Source organism: Tenrec ecaudatus, chromosome 1 (genome assembly GCF_050624435.1).
Source record: "Tenrec ecaudatus isolate mTenEca1 chromosome 1, mTenEca1.hap1, whole genome shotgun sequence".
Classification (NCBI taxonomy): domain Eukaryota; kingdom Metazoa; phylum Chordata; class Mammalia; order Afrosoricida; family Tenrecidae; genus Tenrec; species Tenrec ecaudatus.
Genome location: NC_134530.1, coordinates 203,240,356 through 203,252,514, shown reverse-complemented (window position 1 = coordinate 203,252,514; position 12,159 = coordinate 203,240,356). Strand labels below are relative to the sequence as shown.

The following is a 12,159-nucleotide window of genomic DNA, read 5'->3' as shown; positions in this document are numbered from 1 at the left end:
TTACGATAAACAAAGAGACCCCAAATCTCAAATATAACTTGAGGAGATCATTATTAAGCCTTCAGTAGGAAGAGATTAGACAAAGACATTATTTATAGAAGACCATTAACAGGAGTCATAATGGTGTCGAATGGTTTACAGAGGACTGGGGAATTACAGAAGACATAGAAAGGCTAAGGAAACTATCACAAAAGTATGATTGGCAGCAGATAAACACTTCACAGTTGTAGGCAAGACCACAGGACATGGGATCGTAATTGGGGCTCATGTATTCTGGTAAATGGAAGACCTATATTATGGTTAAGGGTAAGTGGTTACAGGATTGAGCCAGGACCCACTACCAATGCAGTCAGGATCATGTGATCCTAGCATGCTGGTTTCAATTATGAGTGCACTCAGATAATTCTCTAAGGACAATGCAACTTCTTCCTAGACAGGTTGCGAGGATGGTGGACATTTACTCTCTAATTCATTCTTCTGGAGGTCAAAGCTATTCATGGTGCCAGTGAAAGGCCAGAGGAATTCACTGGAGGCGAAATTGCTGCAGAGACTTATATAAGGATTTTGATTTTCCCCTGAAAACTATTGCCTTCCACAGACCCAAAGTTCAGAAATTTAAGTTCTAATCCACTTCTATTCATTCATTTTATTTTTGTCTATTCATTTGTTGAATTATAAAAGTTTTTGGAAATATGAATTTAGATTTTTCCTTTAATCCATATGCATATTTCTATAAAATAGTTTGTCTGAGGTCTTTAATTATAACATTAAATCACTCTTTGCAAGCCTACTAATAATATTTGGTTATATCTTTTTTTGGCATGCATAAGTGCTCCAAAGCTTTCTGGAGTTCTGTATCTGATGAGTAAGTACTTCCTCTAAACTTGTTGGTAACCACTTCATCGCGTGTGGACTCTTCCTGTTCTCCTTTCTTTGGGGATTTGATAAGAGCAGAGTTTATGTTTGAACACTGTGCTTTAGAACAAGAATATGTACAGAGATTCTGAGTTTTAAAGATGATTTGCCTTATAGTTTTCATATGATAATCCTTGTATGAATAGATCACAACAATATGTCTTATTATTATGGGGAATCTCTGATCAAATTGCTTGGAATATGAAAGTGAGCTGTTTGGATTTCTAATCTTGCTGTATATGTGATTCTATTGAAGAAAAATATAATATAATTGAATAACAATTTAGCATACTAAATTAAATGGTAGAGGCCCTACTTTTTACGAGAACACAAAGAATTATGCTGAAAAGATCTCAGACTGAAGTAATATTTGAAATGGTCTTTGAGTTTATCAGAAAAACAAGCTGGAAGAAGAACTGAAGCAAGAGCAACGTGCTAAAGACACAATTATATGGAAAAGCAAAGCGGTGCAGAGAAAAATGCACGATATGGTGTGGGGTTAAAGTAAGAGATGGGAGCCACAAAATATGTTTGCAATAATGTAGAGTAATATTAAGAAGGTTATAGAATTTGAAAGTACTGGAGGCCACACGCTCATTTTCTTCATTGTAAACAGAAAGGTAAGGCATACAATTTAATAAAGCCCTCCATGAGTATAGATTTAGCATTGTCAATAGCAAATTGACCTCTGCATCATTTATTCTAACTTAATTCAAAACTTGGTGTGTGCCAGATGCTGGGAATATAAATTAATAAATTATAAACCCTTTACAATCTACTGCAAATGGCAGACAAAAACATACCTAATTGCCATATGGTTTGCTATGTACCAAGATCATTTATTTTAGAATGATTAATACAAAGACTATGTCTTAAGGCATCATCTATACAGTTGGTTATGAGATAACCTTCTTTGATTGTGTAGGGCACCGAAGGCCATGAGGAAGAGGTACTATACTCCCTCCTGAGCTTGAAGCCAGCTCTTGGTGCTGATTTACTGTAGTTGCCATTTGCCAGTGATGATCATTCTTCTCTGCCTTTGTCCACAGAGAGAGGGCGAGAATGCAGTCTGAGTGGCTTTCATTAAAAAAAAAAAAAGAAAAAATAGAATGAATAATGCAAACCAAGCCCAATGAGGCAGAGATTAAAGATGCCCCATTTCTGCTTCTGTAGTATTCCATTATTCCTGATGTAAGCCACCGCTTCACCCTTTATTTTTTCCCCTCAAGTTCCAAGGTTCTACAATCCATATCCAGGTCTCACAAAACTCACAAACTATTCAGGAAATAGCTTATTTCATTATGGATACCAGAAACTCCCAAACCTGAACTTCACAGGTCCATCTGTATTATGCTGCTCATCCACAGTGATGCAGAAGCTGGTAAAATTAGGGCAAGAGATAGGCTGCAACTTATGTCCGAGAACTGAATGAAGGTCAGTGAGAGGTGAGCCAGATGCAGGATGCCGAGCAATAGAGCAACCTGTCTGAGGGTGAAAGTAGGTTTTGCTCACTTCGTTAAGCCAAGAAGCACCACGGGACTCCTGTCAAGATACTTGCTGAGTGTTGGCCAGCTGTTTTTTTGAGTGGTTCTGATGGTGACTTGTTCATCACCAGTGCATCTGCACTAGGCTTCTGCACATGCTCAGTCAGGAAGGAAATATCATCACAAGGATGGCGTTGATGAAGGTGTAGTTTTTGCCTTTTTCATACCATACCCACAGGGTAACAAAAAAGAGTGACTTGAGTCACTCTCTGGGAAATCAAAAAATATCCCACCTTGGTCTTATCTCATTAGCATAGCAGATAACTAACTTCCTCTGAAATCAAATTATAAAAACAAATGTAGAAACTCCAATGTACAGTGCATCACAAACAGAAGATGGTGACTAGAAGGGCCATATTAAGGATTTAACAACCTCTCAGTATATATTTGCTAGAATTTATTGATCACAAAAATAGATCGCTATATGGGTAAGAATTATGATAATAAAAGGTAATATTATAAAGAGGAAAGAAAATTAAGTAGGAAAATGGAAATATTCGGGCATATAGTTTTTAAAATGTATCACTGGTTTAAAAAAACTGAGTGTGTCTGACCCATAGCTTTCCCAAACTCCACAAACACATAAGCAATTTTCTTGAAAGAAATGTTCCTATTGATATATATAAATTTCATTAGTTTTGCTTCTCTTGAAAACCCAATATAAGCCAGATGATATGTTTCAGCAGAAGAAAGTGATCCTTGTGGAATCACTTTATTAGCTTTATTCCACCCATGGAATGGTAGAGATTAGTGTACACACCTCCTTGTTCTTTGTCTTTCTCCGTCAGGATACAACGTGTGCAGTCATATCCTTTGGAGCTGTCCAATCATTCAGGGTCAGGGTGAGAGGGTATTATGGATAACAATTGGCCTGCCTCAGGTAGATATGCCTTACCAACAAAAAGAAAAATTTACTTATCTAAGTACCTGATAGGTTTGCATTTAGGGGTTGCCATGACTGCAGCATAAGGTAGCTCATACACAAAGCACACATCCATTAGGCATAAACGGAACGGTGCTCATGGTCACCATATTATAAGGGGTCCAGAAAAACGTTTGCTATTTTTGTTTTAATTTTAAAATATTAGTATAATCATTTCTATATTATATTTACTTTTGTACCTCCATAGCCATAAAATATGTTTTAATATATATCTTTAAAGAGAATAGGGCTCACAAAATTTCTAGAACCATAAAAATCTTACTTTGACTCAAAAGCGGGAACCAAGAAGCTCAGTATGGTTTAACACAAACATAGGGTGCTTTCGGGTTACTCAACTCAAGTGAAGTAGTGAGAAAGATGCATGACAGAAGGAAATTTACATGACACAATTGTAAAATGTTTGTTAAAATTGCATGGGCGACAATTCAGAAAAAAATATTGGTAGGTTTTATTGCATGTCTTTGGCAAAATTTCAGAGTAAATAGATGAGCTCAAAAATATTACACATTCAATTTTAAGCAAAACAGAAATCCACATATCCAGGGATTTGTAGGGTTGGAAGAGGCAATTGATAAATGAATCCAGGCTTTAAAAGATTGTCATGATAATGGATCTTTGGTGAAAAAAATAGTCAATTAAAAATAAAGTTTAAAGACAGTATCAAATAAATGTATTGTTATTTTGCCTCACATCAAAAACAAATAAATGGATATATCACTGAGCAATATTATAGGACAAGTCCTTGGTATGTACAGCCACAGACATAATTCTCGAAAATATTATATTGAGCAAAAGAAAGCTCACATTAAAGATGACATTCTGTATGATTCACTTTTAGGAAGTTCAAGAAGAAGTAACAACTATCATCAGCTCCAGCTATATAATTTTCAGGGCTCAGTATAAAATGAAAATGCAGGGCTCTTTGCTCAATAATTGTTAGGAATTTTACGATGGGAACAGCAGCGCCTACACCAAGTATAGGACATTTGGGCGTTTTGAGTCTTGACAACACCATCAGAAGGCTATACATGTCAACATACTATTTAATAGATGTTTGAATAGGAAAAATAAGAGACAACTTTCAGGGATAAATAAAGCCCTGTAAATTTAAGTTCTTATCTTATTATGGTCCATGAGTGTCTTTCTGTCATTTTCTTAAAAGTGTAATGGACCTTTCATTTTATTCTGTTGTTTCATTTCTTAGTAAATCCATTTTACATTGCTTTTAATTTAACTGAAAGTAAGGAGCAAGTGCAGGGGAAGTTTTGGGGGGCTATTTTATTCTTTTTGCATCTGTGTACATGTGCATGCTTGTATTCGTCTTTGATTATTTCTCAACAGAATTCTTGGTGATAAGGAAAATATACTGCTTGGATGATTGAGCCCATATCCTTCTCTAACGTTTTATAAGGTTCACAAGAATACAGCCTCTGGGTGAGCACGTCTCTGTTCCTGCAGCACATTCAGCTCGCCAGCCCTCATTCACACCGACAGTATTCACTTTAGATAAGCTTTATACGTGGGAGTCTCGCAAGTGAGTCTTCCACTTTGGACAACTCTACTCTGTATAACAGAGAAATATAAGGAGAGAGTCCAATATTTTCTTTCCTGTTTAACTGACTAATTATAACCAGATTGACCATTTGAGGATTTTGGGATTAGAATTTGTAAAGTTTTAATGCATATTAATGTTTACACATAAAACTTTTTCATAGCAACATAGATGAAGAAGGTATAATTTAATATATAAACTTTCCTAATATTACAAGCTGAATTCAATCAATATTTTCTCTGACATTTTAAACATGCATAGCAGTATTTTTAATGTAACAATTTCATTTCTACAAACAGACTATTGAAAAAATCTAAAAGATAGAAACATAAAGAAGATACTATCCACCTGGGATAAATTAAAAAGCTAAACGTGCTAAAGTGAAAGGAGGAAATTTTATTAATTATGACAAATGCCCAAAACAGAACAATTTATGGAGTGCTTCCTAGGTGCTACACAGTTGCACTATCATGACAGCAAAAATGGGTACAAACAAAGCAATCGTTGAGAGGCTGGTGCACATGAGATCCCTGGGAACCAGGAGGGGAGGCTGAAGAGCAACAAAACGCCCCACCTACATTACTAAATTAGTCTCTATAGGAACACATTAATGTTATATAAAGTGACGCTATCGTGAAATAAAAGTGATATCCCACTGCTATTTTAGCTGTTAGACTCAAGTTATGAATATGTATTTGTGATTAATATTTAACAATATTATATGATTAGCATGAGAGGCAGATAAAGAAACATGAATCCAGCCTTTCAAAGGGTAACAGATTACTAAGTGAAAGTCTGTCCCTTGACCAATATACATATATAATCATATTAAGGATTAATTTTAATTATTTTTATGAAAATATAAGGCCTAGAGTTTATAAAACCTACACAAAATCACCAATAATTTTAATTGAATACTGATTCTTGTAGTAAGATATTTTTATTTTTAGCATATATTTAAAGACTTAACAACTAAAAGAAAAAAAACTAGCATGACAATTTTCTTTAAATTGATTTAACCTTTTCCTTGAGACATTTGTATCGGTCTGACACTGCATGTATACAATGACTTTTCACATATTTTAAAGGTTTCATTTATGAGACAAATATTATATTCTGAATAATGTTTCATTTTATTAAGGGGTCATACTAGGTTTTTATTGTTTTCCAAGGTCAACAATTTTAAGCAATTTTCTCATGTTTGCATATCCTTGTGACTTTTGATGATTCAAAGGGTGTTTTCTGTTTTCATATTGCCTCAGCAGTCTTAAGTGGAAGGTTTTTCATAATTTTTAAAGAATAAGAGAAAAATAATTAACAATATCTAAACATACACCAGTTTTATTCTCACCAATATTTTTAATATGTCACGCATCCCCCTTATCCTTGGAATATCTAGGCTATAATTTACTGTATCATTTGTGACATGCTCACTATGTCAGATGATCAGTGCACTGTTTAACAATGGGATTTTACCCTTTTCAAATGACTATGACATACCACAAAAACTATTTTAGCAGTTCATCAAAAATTATGGAGATGCATTTGTGCTTAAAGGAGCTCTATGGCTTAGTCGATTATGCAATGGGCTGTTAACGTCAAGGTCAATAGTATGAAAACACAAACTCTTCTGTGGGAGAAAAATGAGGCTTAGAAACCCACAGGGGCTGTTCTGCTCTGTCACATAGGGTCTTTAGGAATTGGAATTCACTTGATGGCATTGACTTCAGTATTGTTTGTTTGTACTTAATATTTAGTAGTGTCTGTGATTAATCTGAGATCATGAACTATGAATCCTTTCTTTCATAAGAAGAGAGTGCTAAAATGAAAGTCCAACACATTATAAATATACACATTTGATAATTAACAAACATTGGTAGACCTAGTTAGCTACTAATGATTAGCTTATATACACTATTGATCTATATACAATATTGGTAGTTGATGCATGTTCCAAACAGATTGTTGAAGTTTTCTGAGAAAAATAAAGAAAACAAACTGAAAAAGTTACAATGATGTTTTATTAAAACATTATATAAAGTATTTGTTTCCTAAGAATACATGGAAGTTGGTTACAAGAGTTATTATGAGTCACAATATCAATCACCTTTTAAAAATTCACTTTAAATGGCAAAAAATATAATAAAACAAAAAGGTTGAAATTTAATCAAATTACTAAAGCTCTTCTTCAGTCTTATTTTGGGTAAGTTCTGACCTATGAGTAGGAGGCCTGGTAGCAAAGTCATTACTCATTGGGCTGCAAGCTGATAGGTCAGCAGTTCAAAACCACTAACCATTCCACAGGAGAAAGGCAGGGCTTTCTACTGCCCTGAAGCTTTATAGTCTTGGAAAATCACAGGGGCAATTCTACCCTGTCCAACTTAGTCGTTAAGAATAGGCCCATCTCAATGGTGATGAGTTTGGCACTTTGATCTGAGGAGTTCATCTTCGGGCACTATCTTAGACAGCGGTCCACTTTTTATGAGGTTTTCAGTATCTGACAATGTCCTGACTATGTCTTTCCGTGGCTAATTCCTGCAAAATTGGCAGCCTGTTCCTCAAACTCTGAGTGACCGTGCTGGTATTTGAAATACTAGTGGCAAGACTTCCAGCATCACCATACACAAGCCACCGCAGTATGACAAGCTGACAGGCTAGTGGTGGATGTGAATTATAACTCAATAAAACCATTTAAAATAAAATACATCAGCAGAATCTTCTTCAGTTATTTGTATTACATCTCAGGAAAAAAGGCACCTACCAACATAATTAATATACCATACAATCAATTTATTAAATCATATTAAGAAGGGTTGTGCAATCATCAACACAATCAACATTGAAACTAGTTCTTCCTTCTTGTACCTTGCTATTGACTCCCCATTTTTCCCATCAACCACATCCATGAGCCCAGACCCTTATTAATCAAGTTGCTGTCTTCATCCATTCATCCATCTTGGATTCCTTATGCAGAAAAACTTACAAACAAAGGCAAACCCAGGCACACACAGACTCAGCAACAATGGCCATAAAAAACAGAGAAAGACCTCAACCGAAGTAAAAGCAGAACACAGTAACAGTTTAGGGCCATCGATGGTACATTTAATTCTAAGGACTGAGGAGGCCAGGGGTGGGGGGCTAATCTGGGGAAGGGGGAGGACAGGATACTGAGGATGGAGGGAGGTATAAGGGGCGTGGGGCAGAGAAAGTAACCCACATTTATGGAGAGTTTAATGGGATATTGCTGTTGATTTCACTTGTTGAGATGGTTTATATAACTATATACAGTGTGTATCCTTGAAAACAAAACATAAGACACCCCTCCAGATTTCTTACCGGTCTGAGTGGCTTTACAAAAAGAGGAGGCAAAGATAAAAGCGAAACGAACTTGAAGTCTTTAATAACAAGCAAGTTAATCTCAAAGAATTTTAAAAGCAGTTTATGTTGTGCACTTATTTCAAACTGTCTTCAGTAAAAACTTGTGAATATGGCATTTTGTATGTCGCAGGGATCAAAGTACATCTAAGGGCCAGACATGGCCCACGAGTTGGAAAAATAGGCTCTATTTTTTATCATAAAGGGAAAAATTTCCATTTTCACGTTTAAAACACATGCATTATTTAGAAATAGGATAACTTTAACTCAAGCTTTAGCATTAAGACATCATTTCATAAAATGAGAATTCCAAATAAAAGTTATCCTCTAAGGCAGTGGTTCTCAACTTTCCTAAGGTTGTGACCCTTTAATACAGTTCCTCATGTTGTGGTGACCCTCCCCTAACCATAAAATATTTTGTTGCTACTTCACAACTGTAATTTTGCTACTGTTATGAATTGGGTGACCCCTGTAAAAGGGTCCTTCAATCCCACAAGGGGTTGTGACCCACAGGTTGGTAACCACTGCTTTAAGCCATCTGATTAGACAGACAAAACATTTTGTCTCCTAATTTCTTTGCATTTCTCCTCTCTGATACCCATAGTACACTCGAACTGCATAGCCCACTAACAAAATGACCACAGTAGTTATCAATATCACTTTGAACACACACACACACACAATAAAGATAGGGATGTATTTTCTTCCGAGGTGTCTTTATTTAGGGGCATGAAAAAAGATTCTTCAAACTGCCCAGAGATGTCCTTTCATGTTCCCAGAAATATCCTTTATAGAATCCTTCCTTATTTTTGTGTACAAAATGCACTCCTGACTTCTGGGAGCTAAAATTACATGGCCCTTTGTTAGACTGAACATCTAGGAAGGAAGGAATAGTGGATTCACTCAACAACCTTTATACTTGTGTACTTTTTTTAGCTGATATTGTAATCAGTCCTGGATATGCAGTAGGATCTGAAACAAAATCCCAGAGTGAACATTCTAATAAGGGACAAATTAGGAAAATAACAACTTCTAATGATAAGAGATACAGTACAAAAAGTACAATAAAGAGATTAGGGAAAGCTGAGAAGAAGCCAGAGGCTTCTATTTTATATGAGAATTAAGGCAAGGATTTATTTTCCAGGGAACAATTAATCTGAGATTAGTAAGAAATGAGGTATTATACCCAATGGATATCTACGGAAAACACACTGAGTAGAGAGGGGAAAAAGATTGCAAATATCAGGGATTTTTTGATAAAGTATAAAAAATAATTAGGCAAAGTAAACCAGAAAGGTTAAAAATAAGTTAGGGTCACAGTGTTGGGAGAAAGACCAAAACTTTGATGGAGGTGGAGTTATATTGACCTTTGAAGCTTATAGCAAGATTTTCAGATTTCCCTTTAAAACAATTATGAAATAAGTAAATACCCATTTCTTTTAAAAAATCATTTTATTGGGGCTCATACAACTCTTATCAAAATCCATACATACATTAATTGTGTAAAGGACTCTTATATATTTGTTGCCCTCATCATTCTCAAAATTTGCCTTTCGCTTGGATTCCTGGAATCAGCTCCTCATTTTCCTTTTTCCCTCCCCCTCCCCCCCTTCCCCCTCCCTCAAAAGCCCTTAATAATTTATAAATTATTATTTTATCTTATCTTACACTGCCCGGCATCTCCCTTCACCCACTTTTCTGTTGCCCATCCCCAAGAGAGGAGGTTATATGTAGATCCTTATGATTGGTTGCCTCCCTTTCTCCCCGCCCCCCCCCCCCCAACCCGCTTCTCTCCCAGTATCGCCACTCTCACTTCTGGTCCTGAGGTGTTCATCTGTCCTAGATTCCCTGTGTTTCCAGATCCCATCTGTACCGCTGTGCATCCTCTGGTCTAACCAGGTTTGCCAGGTAGAATTGGGATCATGATAATTGCGGGGAGGAAGCGGTTAAGAACCAGAGGAAGGTTGTGAGTTTGATAATTGTTACACTGAACCCTGAGTGACTCATCTCCTCCCCTCTACCCCTCTGCAAGGGATGTCCAGTTGTCTACAGATGGGCATTTGGTCCCCATCATGCGCTCCCCTCATTCACAATGATATGATTTTCCCCCCACCTTTGGTGCTTGAAACCTGGTCCCCTCGGCCCTTCATGATCACACATGTTGGTGTGCTGCTTACATGTGGGCTTTGTTGCTTCTGGGCTAGATGGCCACTTGTTTACTGTCAAGCCTTTAAGTCCCCAGATGCTATATCTCTCGATAGCCAGGCACCATCAGCTTTCTTCACCACACTTATGCACACATTCGTCTTCAGCATTTATGTGGGGAAGGTGATCACACAATGATGGTTTTTATCCTTTGGTGTCTGCTACCTGATTCCTTCAACACCTCGTGTTCATATAGGCTTGTGTGCTTCTTCTGTGTGGGCTTTGTTGCTTCCGAGCTAGATGGCTGCTTGTTTACCCTCAAGCTTTTAAGACCCCAGACTCTGTATCTTTTGATAGCCGGACACTATCAGCTTTCTTCACCATGTTTGCTTATGTACACATCTGTCTTCAGTGATCATGTCGGGAATATGGGAAATACACATTTCCATAACATTAGTTTTAAGGTATGTGCATGAATGATGCAAGTCACAACTGAAAATTGAGTGAGTATACCAAAAGGCATCTGAGAAGTCTACTGTGAACTCTTTAAATGGCTACCCATCGGGCACAGTTCTCCTCCGACCCACATGGAGTTATCTTGAGTTGAAATTAACATGACAGCAAATGATTTATTTCAAAGGATGTCAAATTTTGGTTTCTAAAATCTCCAACTAGTCTATAGAATATTTTCCTCGTTATCAATAGTATAATTCCTGATGGTGTGGTCATTTAAACATAGAGGTTTAAATTTCTTTTTGCTAAATATAATGTTTATGGTGCATCATTTTATTCTCTATATTTATAGCTGTGAAATACACTGAAGAATTTCTTTATACAAGGAAATCTTAGGCCTTCTAATATTATCATTTCCTTTCTGCTAATAAGTTATGCCTCTTTTACTACAGCTATAGATATATTTGTTAAACATGTACTTTTGCTTATTTTAGAAATTATTCTGACCAAAGAATAGTTAAGCAAATTATGTGCTGTGAGTGGGGCAATGGGGCATCTGAGTGGGCTTCTTTGTATTTAAATTAAGACCCAAAAAAGTAGTACCATAGACCTGTGGAAAAAAATCATCTGTTTTAGTAGGATTAGTAACAGATGATACTGTCTCAAATATCTAACTTTCGGTGATGTAGTGAGTTAACCAGGAGACTGTTTACTGCAAAAGGTATCAGTCTGCACCCACTGGTTGTCCTGTGGCTGTCTACTGCTACGAAGGCTTATTAACCCAAAAGGACAGTTCTTTTCTTCTGTAGGGTCTTTCTGAGTTGGAACCAACTTGATGTCAGTGGGTTAGGTTTACTTTTAATTTTGTTTTGTTTTAGGTTACGCTATTTAATTATGCTGATAACAACCACCACTTCTTCCTTTAGTTTTCCCTCCCACCCAGAGTGCCACAAGGCAGCACATTGGCCTACAGAATTCACATGCCATCAAGGAAATGACTTGCAGCCTGTGAGGCTGGGAAGCCTCACATGTGGATCCAAAATCCACTTGTCTCTCTGGGGATTTTCCTCAATGGTAAGAAATTGGGCTAGTGACTGGTAAAGCTGTGCAAACTGCTGAATTAAGTCAGCAAATAGGCTGCCAGTTCAAATCCCAAGAAATGGAGGTCAGGTAGAGACAAATTAGATACTGGGTGCAGAGCAGGACAGCAAGTTTTTTCAAGGTTGCCCAAC

The 12,159-nt window shown here is 36.7% G+C and overlaps 1 pseudogene; it reads left to right on the top strand.

Moving 5' to 3' along the window:
* Positions 1-1,795: 1,795 nt before the first annotated feature.
* LOC142438100 (small nucleolar RNA U3) lies at positions 1,796-1,993 on the top strand (annotated as a pseudogene).
* The last annotated feature ends 10,166 nt before the right edge of the window (positions 1,994-12,159 follow it).